Source organism: Callithrix jacchus, chromosome 10, assembly GCF_049354715.1.
Source record: "Callithrix jacchus isolate 240 chromosome 10, calJac240_pri, whole genome shotgun sequence".
Lineage (NCBI taxonomy): Eukaryota > Metazoa > Chordata > Mammalia > Primates > Cebidae > Callithrix > Callithrix jacchus.
In genome coordinates, this window is record NC_133511.1 from 92,619,690 (window position 1) to 92,631,964 (window position 12,275).

The window sequence follows — 12,275 nt, forward strand, 5'->3', positions numbered from 1 at the left end:
TTAAGCCTGCCCCTCCCAAGCCCCAGAGGTTTCCTTCTCTACCTCAGTGGGTTGAAGAAACTAACTTTTCAGCAAAAAAAGTATCTCTATCCACAAAGAATTCTCACATCATCAACCAAGAAAACATTTGTTCTTTTTTTTTTTTTTTTTTTTTTGAGACGGAGTTTCGCTCTTGTTACTCAGGCTGGAGTGCAATGGCATGATCTTGGTTCACCGCAACCTCCGCCTCCTGGGTTCAGGCAATTCTCCTGCCTCAGCCTCCTGAGTAGCTGGGATTACAGGCATGTGCCACCATGCCCAGCTAATTTTTTGTATCTTTAGTAGAGACGGGGTTTCACCATGTTGACCAGGATAGTCTCGATATCTTGACCTCGTGATCCACCCACCTCAGCCTCCCAAAGTGCTGGGATTACAGGCGTGAGCCACTGCGCCCGGCCACATTTGTTCTTATCAATGCATATGTATGCATAGGGATTGGCATAGTGCTTGTACAAAAGAGGACTCATTAAATGGAGATTATTACTATTAGCAGTATTATAGTCACTTTGCCTAAGTGAGTGTAAACAGAAAGCTTACAGTGACTGTAGAGAATGACAAAAATGCAGAAGGGCCAGGTTCTAGGCAAGAGAGACAATGCTTCTATGAAAACACTCTGAAATATTTCCCAGGAGATGCACAGCTACCTCTGACACCATAATGCATTTCCACTGAACCTCTTTACTGAGGGTTTTGGCAGCATTCTTTGGATTGCTGTTCTCCAGAATCACTCTCCTAGGCACCTTCCTCAACAAGGAAATATTTTTTGACAAGTTACAGATGTTCCTCTTTTCCTGAGAAACACTCCAACACATACTATTTTTCAAAATGTTGAGTTTTGTGCCATGAAAATTGTATTTCTGGCCTTGGGTTAGCATGATATAAGAAACTTGAATAACCATGACCAATGCAGGGATAATCTTTTGTTTTTGACTTTTAAACAGACATTTTTGACATTGCCCATAAGTCTCTACTCTTTCAGACATTTGTCTAAACCAAAATGCATTTTCCTGTCCAAAAAAATAACAAGTTCAAGCTTGTTCCCATTACTTCACCTTCCTTTGACTCTATAATCTATCAAATATATTATACACAGAAGACATCTAAGGCTACAGAGACTTTGTGGGTTCTTGAATCTTTTTTCAATTAATTTATTTTTACTGTATATATTTAAGGCATACATGATGTTTTGATATTCACATACATAGTGCAATGTTAGATCAAGCAAATAACATATTTATCACCTTTCATAGTTACCTTATTTTTTCTTGTGGTTTTTTACTCTTCATTCATCAGTTTCCTTGCTGTAAATGTTAAACTTTGATGCTCCCAAAATAGGTAATTGTATGAGTATGAATGAGAACAGGGCTATGGAATGAAGGCAATATCTAATATGGCTTGGCTGTGTCCCCATCCAAATCTCATCTTGAATTTACACATGTTGTGGGAGGGACCTTGTGGGAGGTAACTGAATCATGGGGCAAGTTTTTCCCATGCTGTTCTCATGATAGTGACTAAGTCTCATGAGATCTGATGGTTTTAAAGAAAGGAGGAGTACCCCTGCATAAGCTCTCTCTCTTTGTCTGTTGCCACCCATGTAAGACATGACTTGGTCTTCCTTGTCTTCTGCCATGATTGGGAGGCTTCCACAGCCACATGGAACTATAATTCCAAATAAACCTCTTTCTGTTGTAAATTGCCCAGTCTCAGGTATGTCTTTATCAGCAGCATGAAAATGGATTAATACAACATCATAGAGACAAGTAATTATGAAATTATTGGCTTGTCCTCACTATGAAAATATAGATATTTCTATTCCAGTACAAATTTTCACTGAGTAATTTGGATGTAACCTGATGTCTTAGTCCACTCTTGCATTGCTATAAAAAACTACCTGAGGCTGGGTAATTTATAAAGAAAAGAAGTTTAATTGACTCACAGTTCTACAGGCTGTACAGGCTGGGGAGGTCTCAGGAAACTTACAAACATGGCAGAGGGGAAAGAGGAAGGAAGTATATCTTACATGGCTGGGGCAGGGGAAAGAGAGAGAAACGGGCAGCACTACACACTTTTAAACAAGCACATCTCATGAGAACTCACTATCACAAGAAAAGCAAGGGGTAAATATGCCCCCACTTCCCACCAGGCCCCTCCTGCAATACTGGGTATAACAATTTGACATGAGATATACTCAGGGACATAAATCCAAACTATATTACCTGGGCATCTGTCCAGTCCTCACCACCTCTCCACTGCCATCCAACTCCAACCTCCCATCATCTCGCATGCTACCAGCTTATCTATACTGGATACCTCTTGCATATAACTGGCCTTCAGTGAGTCTCAGCTGTTTCACAGAACTGCTTCTGTCACTGCTGTTTAAAGTGTGGGATGCCTATGGGGATTGCTCAGTCATTCTGCTTCAGTCGGCCTCATCCCTCAGTGCAAGGGAGTTATCCCTGTGGGCAGCCTGGACCAATGTGAGGCAGGAGCTGAGCACATCAGAGCTGTATTCCCACCTGACCTCTTAGAGGATTACCAGTGGCTCAGAGCCCTACAGAGTTTATCAGCATCTTCCATACCACCAGATTGACTTCGCCTCCTTTCTTGTCTAACACTATCTTTTCCTCCACTTCTATTCCTTCAATAACTTCCTAAAATAAACTGCTACACACAAGCTCTTGTCTCAAGCTTGGTTCTTTAAAGGAATTCAGGCTACACCAGCCTCCTAGTTCTCCCCAGCTATCTTTCTTTCTAACTTTCTTCTAGAGTCTATTCTACAGCAGCCAGAGTAGGTTTTCTAGAATGCAAATCATACTATGCCATTCTCCTGTTCAAAAACTCCTAATGGTTTCCATCACACTCAGAATGAAATCCAAAGTACTTGCAATGACTCCTGAGGCTTAGCATAATCTGGCTACTGGCTATTTTCTGATCCTATCATGGTTTGCTCCATACAACTTACCATTAGGTGACATGATATTGTATGTTTGTTAATCTGTTTATGGACCATCTCCTCTACTGAAATGGAAGCTCCATGACAACAGGAACTTGTCTATCTTATTTATTACCAGTATATCCCCATTGCCTAGTTCAATGCCTATCACTAGGTAGGCATCAAAAATATTTGTCAAATAAATAATGGGACATATGATTTTTTATGATACACATGGTTATAATGCTAGAACTAACATTATATCAGACAAGGGGGAAAAAACTTGCTCTCAGCTTCTTTGTTTGAGTGGCTTTGTGATATGTTTATCCAACAATGGGTGATAAATGTGATAAAAATGACTAAAAAGCTTTGTGCCAGTCATAGTCTTGGGAGGATAGGAAAACAAAGCCCATTCCTCTTGATCAAAAGCAAGATGTAATCAAGGCTGGATTTGCCCAGGGATATTTAGCTTTATATCTATAGACTTAAAGCTATAAAAAAAAAAAACAAAAAACCAGTATTATTGAAATGCCTGCAGGCAAAATTATCCTTGTGAGTTGAAATGGCCCAGCCCCAAATCCCCTATTTACTCTTTGAAATAATTATTTTTAAAGTGATTTATATAAAAAGACTTCTCAGGAATGCAAGTATAACACTATAACACAGATTATACTCCTGCCTCAATGAATTAGAAGAGAAAAGCTGAATCTAATCTATAGGAAAACTTGTCTTGACATAAAAAGGAGAGTATTAGAAAGAGTAAATTATGGCAAAGCCTCAGAAATCACAACTTTAATCTTAAAAGACGCCCAAGGAAAATATCCCCTGTTGAGATCATAGTTAATAAATTTAAGAGTACACAACAATTCCAGAGTGCCATCAGGTACATGTTTGGCAGCCACTAGGGAGACCAGACCATCTCTTGTGTATAACCCCAGATCTGTCACTGACTAGCTATACGACCCTGAATGAGTCACTGAAACTTCACGTTACTTTCTCTTGGGGGCAAGGACTGTCTTGTTCACAGTAGATTCCTAGCATCCACCACAGTACCTGGCACAAAGGCAGTGCCCAATTGATAGGTGCTGAATGAGTGGGTTTGCAGAACTGGGTGAGGCATAATTTGAACTTATAAAAGGCTGTGTAACTTTTAGCAAGAATCAGTAGGAATTGCATCTTTATTCTTTTTAAGATATCCACTTGTATTTTTGCCAGCATCTTATTTGCATTTCCTGGGCTAAGTTAGCTTTTAATTTCCATGGCCAGCATGACGCTCATTAGGATATTCTGATTTCTGGTTCATATTAGAAAAGAATCCATCCAGTCAATAAGGATTGTTGTGTGAGTAGGTAGAAACTTCCATGTAGAAGTTGGATGTTATGACGTGATTGTGGTCTGAAATTCTCTCTGAAACTAAAGATATTTTCAGAGCTTTTCATAGAAAGAGCATTGGATGCTGAATCCGAAGACATTACACTCTGTGAGCCTCAGTATTTACATTTTTAAAGTGAAGGCATTTGAAGAGATGAATGATCTTTTCCCAGGATAAATATGAGCTGTGACTCTTCTGAACACCAGTGTATTTTTGGTGATACATCAGGGGATATTTCCATTTGGTCTGTCCATGAGTCCTGAAAGAAGGGAAGAAAGAGGTTATATAGCCATTGTATATTGCTACGTAAATGAAACACCCCAAAAATCTAATGTCTTAAAACAACAATGTATTGTTATATTCCACAAGTATGTGGTTGCCTGGGATTAGCTGTGTGGTTCATCTGTATCATATTCTGTAGCTGAGGTCACTCAGGTACTGCATTCAATTCTGAGTTCAGCTGAAGTAGGAATGTCCAAGTTGGCTCTTGTCATTCAGGCTCTTTCCATATGGTCTCTCATCATTTAGTGGCCTGTCCTGAGCTTATTTACAGCATGAAGACTGCAGTCCAAGAGAAAGCTTTCCAAGAGGACATGCTCCCAGGTACAAGTGTTTATCAAGTCTCTGCTTGCATCGTATTTGTTAACATTCCATTGGCCAATGTAAGTCACTTGGTCAAGCCTACAATCAAAGTAGGAGGATGAGGACTACACAAAAGCATGAATACCAGGAGGTGTGGTTCATTATAAGAGCAAGAAATGCAAAATAAAGACAGAACTTTACAGATTAAGATGTTTCTTCAGAACCTGATTGTATTAGTCCATTCTCATACTACTATAAAGAAATATCTGAGACTGGTTAATCTATAAAGAAAAGAGGTTTAATTGGCCTACAGTTCCATAGGCTGTACAGGAAATATGGCTGGGGAGGCCTTAGGAAACTTTCAATCATGGCGAAAGGCAAGCGGGGAGCAGGCATGTCTTACACAGCCAGAGCAGGTGCAAGGCCAGCAGGGAGGTGATAAACACTTTTTTTTTTTTCTTATTTTTTTATTGCATTTTAGGTTTTGGGGTACATGTGCAGAGCATGCAATACAGTTGCATAGGTACACACATGGCAGTGTGTTCTGTTTGCTTTCACCCCTTCACCCACATTTGGCGTTTCTCCCCAGGCTATCCCTCCCCACCACCCCCTCCCACTGGCCCTCCCCTTTTCCCCCCAATAGACCCCAGTGTTTAGTACTCCCCTCTCTGTGTCCATGTGTTCTCATTTTTCATCACCCGCCTATGAGTGAGAATATGCGGTGTTTCATTTTCTGTTCTTGTGTCAGTTTGCTGAGAATGATGTTCTCTAGATTCATCCATGTCCCTACAAACGACACGAACTCATCATTTCTGATTGCTGCATAATATTCCATGGTGTATATGTGCCACATTTTCCCAATCCAGTCTATCATCAATGGGCATTTGGGTTGATTCCAGGTCTTTGCTATTGTAAACAGTGCTGCAATAAACATTCGTGTGCATGTGTCCTTATAGTAGAATGATAAACACTTTTAAACAACCAGGTCTCATAAGAACTTTATCGCGAGAACTGCTCTACAGGGATAGTGCTAAACCATTGGAAGCCACCCCCATGATCCAATCACCCTTCACCAGGCCCCACCTCTAATATTGGGGATTACAATTTGACATAACATTTGGGAAGGGACACAGATCCAAATCATCACCGGTTGTCTTCTCCCAAGGAAACTGTTTGCTTGATCCACATTTTCTTTTCTTTTTTTTTTTTTTGAGACGGAGTCTCACTCTGTTGCCAAACTAGAGTACCAAGAGGTGTGTGATCTTGGCTCACTGCAGCCTCTGCCTCATGGGTTCAAGCAATTCTCCTGCCTCCGCCTCTCAAGTAGCTGGGACTACAGGCATGCACCACCATGCCCAGCTAATTTTCATATTTTTAACAGAGACAGGGCTTCTTCATGTTGGCCAGGATGGTATCAATCTCCCGACCTCGTGATCCGCCTGCTTCAGCCTCCCAAAGTGTTGGGACTACAGGCGTGAGCCACCGTGCCTGGCCTTGATCCACAGATTCTACTAGACACTAGAGAGGTCATTGCTTCCAACTGGGTAGATCAAATCTTAAAATAATTAAACATTTATTCCCCCAAAATACACTTAGGACATAAGTGGCAATTTCATCATTAAAGAAGTTATCTAACTTTTTTTTATACATGAAATATTGTTGCCACCAGTAATTAAGTTCATTGCAATAATCTAGTGAATAATGAGGGAGGGTACAGAGTCTAACAGGCTAGAGAAATAATCAAGGAACAGATTTAAATTCTGCCCCTAGAAGAAAAATAGAGCAACAACCATTTATTGAGGCCCTATAGTGTACCCAGACCTATACTGGGCAAACAGACTGTGACAATAAAAAAGTATACTACAAATTTCAACACATCAAAATATAACTAAAAGGAGTCTTAATTTACTGGCATTACATACTACAAATAACAATAATAGCAATTATTACTGGGCTTACTTCAACTGTTGCTACTATTTTACTTTATAAAAACCACTGCACTCTGGTACAAAACCAGACACATAGATCAATGGAACAGAATAGAGACTCCAGAAATAAAGCTGAACACCTACAACCATCTGATCTTCAACAAAGTCGACAAAAGCAAGCAATGGGTAAAGAACTCCCTATTCACTAAATGGTGCTAGGATAACTGGCTAGCCATATGCAGAAGATTGAAACTGTATCCCTTCTTAACACCATATACAAAAATCAACTCAAGATGAATTAAATACTTAAATATAAAACCTAAAATATAAAAACTTCTGGAAGATAACCTAGGAAATACCATTCTGGACAAAGGACCTAGGAAAGATTTCATGATGAAGATGCCAATAGCAACTGTGACAAAAATTAAACTTGACAAATGGGACCTAAACTAAATAGCTTCTGCACAGCAAAGGAAAATATCAACAGAGAAAATAGGCAACCTACAGAATGGGGGAAAATATTTACAAACTATTCATCCAACAAAGGTCTGATATCCAGTATCTATAGGGAGCTTAAATTTACAGGCAAAAACAAACAAACAGAAAACATTAAAAAGTGGGCAAAGGACATGAACAGACACTTTTCAAAAAAAAATACATGTGACCAACAAACATGAAAAATGGTCAACATCACTATTCATTAGAAAAATGTAAATGGAAACCATAATGAGATACCATCTCACACCAGTCAGAATGGCTGTTATTAAAAAGTCAACAATCAAGAGATGCTGGGGAGGTTGTGGAGAAAAGAGAACACAACACTTATACACTGCTGATGAGAATTTAAAATAGTTCAGCCATTGTGGAAAGCAGTTTGGAGATTCCTCAAAGAACTTAAAACAGAATAATCATTCAACCCAGCGATCCCATTATTGGGTATATACCCAAGGGAATACAAATCATTTAGACACATGCACGTGTATGTTGATTTTAAGACTATTCACAACAGCATACACATGGAATCAACCTAAATGCCTATCAACAGTAGACTGAATAAAGAAAATGTGGTACACATACACCATGGCATATAGCACAGTCATAAAAAAACAACATTATGTTCTTTATGGCAACATGGATAGAGCTGGAGGCCATTATCCTCCAGCTCCATCCTTCTGTGCTAGTTAGTGAACTAACACAGAAACAGAAAATCAAATACCACATGTTCTCACTTATAAGTGGGAACTAAACATCAAGTACATGTGGTCACAAAGAAGGGAACCACAGACACGGGGACCTACCTGAGGGTGGAGAATGGGAGGAGGGTGAAGATCAAAGAACTACTGCCTATTAGATACTATGCTTATTACCTGGGTGATGAAATAATCTGTATACCAAATTCTCACAAAATGCAATTTACTTACATTACAAACCTGCACAAGTACCCCTGAACCTAGAATAAAAAGTTATTTTTTATTTTTATTTTTTTGAGACGGAGTTTTGCTCTTGTTACCCAGGCTGGAGTGCAATGGCGCAATCTCGGCTCACTGCAACCTCCGCCTCCTGGGCTCAGGCAATTCTCCTGCCTCAGCCTCCCGAGTAGCTGGGATTACAGGCATGCACCACCATGCCCAGCTAATTTTTTGTATTTTTAGTAGAGACGGGGTTTCACCATGTTGACCTGGATAGTCTCAATCTCTTGACCTTGTGATCCACATGTCTCAGCCTCCCAAAGTGCTGGGATTACAGGCATGAGCCACCGCGCCCGGCCAAAAGTTATTTTAATGTTAAAAAAAGAGAGAGAAAACAACTAAAAGAATGGAAAACGCACACACGCAAAAACCCACTGTACTCTATATTTTACATGCATTAGTGTATTAGTCCTTTCTCACGTTGCTACAAAGAAATACCTGAGACTGAGTAATTTATTAAAAAAACAAGTTTTAATTGGCTCGCAGTTCCACAAGTTGTACAGGAAGCATGATGCTGGCAACTGGGGGCTTCTGGGGAGGCCTCAGGAATTTACAATCATGGTAGAAGGTGAAGGGGGAGCAGGCACTTCACATGGCTGAAGCAGGATCAAGAAGAGGCAGAGTGGGAGGAGCCACACACTTTCAAATAATCCGATCTCACAAAAACTCACTCATTCTCTATTGTGGGGACTGTACCAAGGAGATGGTACTACACCATTCAGGAAAAAATCTGTCCCTGTGATTCAATCACTTCCCACCAGACCTCACCTTTCACATTGGGGATTATAATTTAACATGAGATTTGGTGGGGACACAGAGCCAAACCATATCAATTAGCTCATTTAATCATCACAGAAATCCTGTAAAGAAGGTACTAGCAACACATTTTACAGATGAGAACACTAAAGCTCAGTGAGGTTAAGGAACTTTCCAGGGTCCCTCCAGAAATTAAAGGCAAAGGTGGAATTCAGACCTGTGTACTTATTTATCTAGCCACTAGAAATTTATCGAATGCTTTTTATGTGTCAGACTCTGAATCTTTATTTTACATTTTCATCCATTACAATGTTCAACAGTATCATCTCAATCACCTACCCAGAGGAGTTTCAAAGGGAACAGATGATTAGATGCTGGGGAGGGGAAAGAATAATTGCAATAAAATGTGTTTTTACCTCTAGTCAAAAGTTGAGTCTCTGGGATCCAGCATCACAAACAAACACCCTTTGCCCTATGAAAAACTGTACAGGGCTGAGCCTCCTTCAGGGAAACTTAAAGCACTGAGTGCCCTAATCTGGGGCTCCTGGTGCCCTGCTATCCTTCCTCATCATGTGAGTAAAGCTGCCCATGACTTTGAGTTGCTTTTGTTTCACTGACATTATCTTTCATCCTCCCTTTCAACATCCTTCTATTGACTTGGACACCTCAAGTGATGATGACTTAAGATTGTCTTGGGAATAAACACTGAAAGAGATTATGAAACCTTGGATCTTATATTCCTGCTTTAACAGTAATATTTTTGGAAATGAGAACCTTTGTCCAGAATACTGAATCTACAAGTTCTTTAAAAATTATGGAAAATTTAATGATATTCTCTAAACTTTATTATGGAGACACAAAATAAGAATCAGTTATCTTGCATATATTTTGGAGGAAAAAAAACCTCCTCATATTAGTTTTAAGTACACATTTATAGTAAAGTGCACCTGCCCTAAGCCCCCTCAATCATTCTGATTAAATGAGATTTTCCTATGTATGGCACGGATTTGACCCTTGGAGTCATGTCTGGATGAAAGGCTGGCTTTCTTTATAAGAAACAACTAAGGAAAAATACAAGGCTGGAAAGAGTCAAGCAGAACAGACAATGAAGTATAATAGGAATTCAGAGAAGACATAGACTAACTGGGTGGCCTGTCCCTAATAAACAGCACGAGAAGCTGGAGAGCTGCCTAAGAGTGGGAAGTGAGGACTGAGATGAATTATTGGATGAAGAAATAGGGGAAGAGTATTACATTGCATTTTCTTCACGTGGGAGCTTGAAGAGAAGGATGCATTTCTAAGAAGATAGAGTGAGTGACTGCTTACTGGTCTCATTTGAAGAAGGTGAACAGGTCCTTCTTCCTAGACTTCGTAAGAAAATTCTCCTGCAACCTCATTTCATGGAATAACATGTCCACCAGTAAGCCACTCCTTCCAGTTCAGGAGTATAAAGACCACTATTCATTTAGATTTAGAAACTCTCAGGAGAGACTAAGGCACTACCACCCGTAAACACTTTAGGCCAAATTGAATTCTCTATGTTTTTTTGAAATAGACCTTTCCTGGGTGATTGGGCAATGAGTTTTGTTTTTCTTCTTCTTTATATTTTTCTGAACTTTGTAGATTATTACAATTAACTACATTACTTTTGGAGTAAGAGCAAGCAGGTATCAGAATAGGTAAACTTTGGTGTAGGTCAGGAGAATTAAAGAAAGAGTTCTGGGATTAAGGTGGGTGCTGTAGTAAGGACAGCATAAAGTCAAGGTACCTGAGAACTGAAAGAAGGTAAAGGAAAAAAAGATTTTTTAATAAAACTGTTTTCATTTCATAATTTTTCCTAATAAGCTTCATAGAAAAAAAGTGTCGTTCAAAAGAAAGGAGCCACAAACTTAAAAAGTGATATATAAGTACTATTTTAAGCTAAGTGGTTAAGATACAAAGGGACTGATTCTCCCAGTCCCTGAAAGTGTGTATACCTTCTATTTCCTAAAAAAAAAAAAAAAAAAAAAAAAATCCTGATTCCTGTTTCTATGAGGAAGCAAGACTCCTGAATAGAAAGTCCTCAGTTTTACAGGAAACAGAAGTAGTTTTCCTACGAATGTATGTTTGTCATTATAAATGTGAAAAACACATATTTCAAAATAGTGAAGAAAATTTGCTCATAATTTGGCATTGTACTTTTTCCGTTTACCATATATCGCATAGCAGAATCATTATTCTATGTTGCTATGTAGTCTTTTTAACCACCACTTAAATGGCCGCTTACTATTATGTGTCATAATTTGTAAGTTTCTTTTTGAACACGTTAAGTGTATGAAGCAGGCAGGTAATCCAATTGAAAATGTCATCTAGTCAGCTCCAAAAAAACATTATTTCTTGATTGAAGCATTCAACTCTTTGCTTTCTATTTAATGCAATGGGCTCTGTGGTTTTTTACACAGTCATATTAAGTTATCAGTGCCTGAAAAAAAGGATTCTCTCTAGGGGCATCCAACATACCTGCTTGTGAATTGGACGAGGCCTTAGCCAGCATATTTATCAAATTTGTAAGCGGCCCACAAGTTGAGAGTCATAACCACTATGGTAGATGACAGATTCTGAATCCAAAGAGAATTCGATAGGCCGAAAATATGATACAATGAATCAAACAAGATGGCATTTCACTGGGTAAGGATTGAAAGAACTGAGGATGTTTTGACTAGAGAAAAGATGCCTTAGAATGAACAAGATAACGGTCTTCAAATATCTGAGGGATTTTTCGTTATAAAAAGGGAATTCTAAAGAGAACTGCAACAAAAGATAACTATAAGATTCAAATTAAGAAATGACTTCATAACAAGTGGAGCTGTTAAACAAAAAGCTGGCCACTATCGTTTGTCCATATATTCCATAAATATTTATTGATGTGCCAAGCACCTGCTATGTGCCAAGCACTATGTGCTAGCAGGGAATGATGCAATCATGGTCAGCTCCCCTCTCAGGGTGTCGACACTTTAGCCAGGACACAGCTGAAACAAAAACAATTGTACCAATTAAAACTCACAGGCTAGTTGTGGTGGCTCACATCTGTAATTCCAGCACTTTGGGAGGCTGAGGTGGGTGGATCCCTTGAGGTCAGGAGTTTGAGACTAGCCTGGCCAATATGATGAAACCCTGTCTCTACTAAAAATACAAAAAATTAGCCAGGCTTGGTGGTG

General features: G+C 39.3%; 1 protein-coding gene across 1 annotated transcript in view; it reads right to left on the reverse strand.

Annotated features, from left to right (window-relative positions):
- Positions 1 to 1,173: 1,173 nt before the first annotated feature.
- CCDC34 (coiled-coil domain containing 34) overlaps positions 1,174 to 12,275 on the reverse strand; it is a 109,363-nt gene continuing 98,261 nt past the window's right edge. The window contains exon 10 of the mRNA XM_078340776.1: positions 1,174 to 4,602. The gene's annotated coding sequence lies outside the window, so the exon portion shown is untranslated. The remainder of the gene's footprint in view (positions 4,603 to 12,275) is intronic.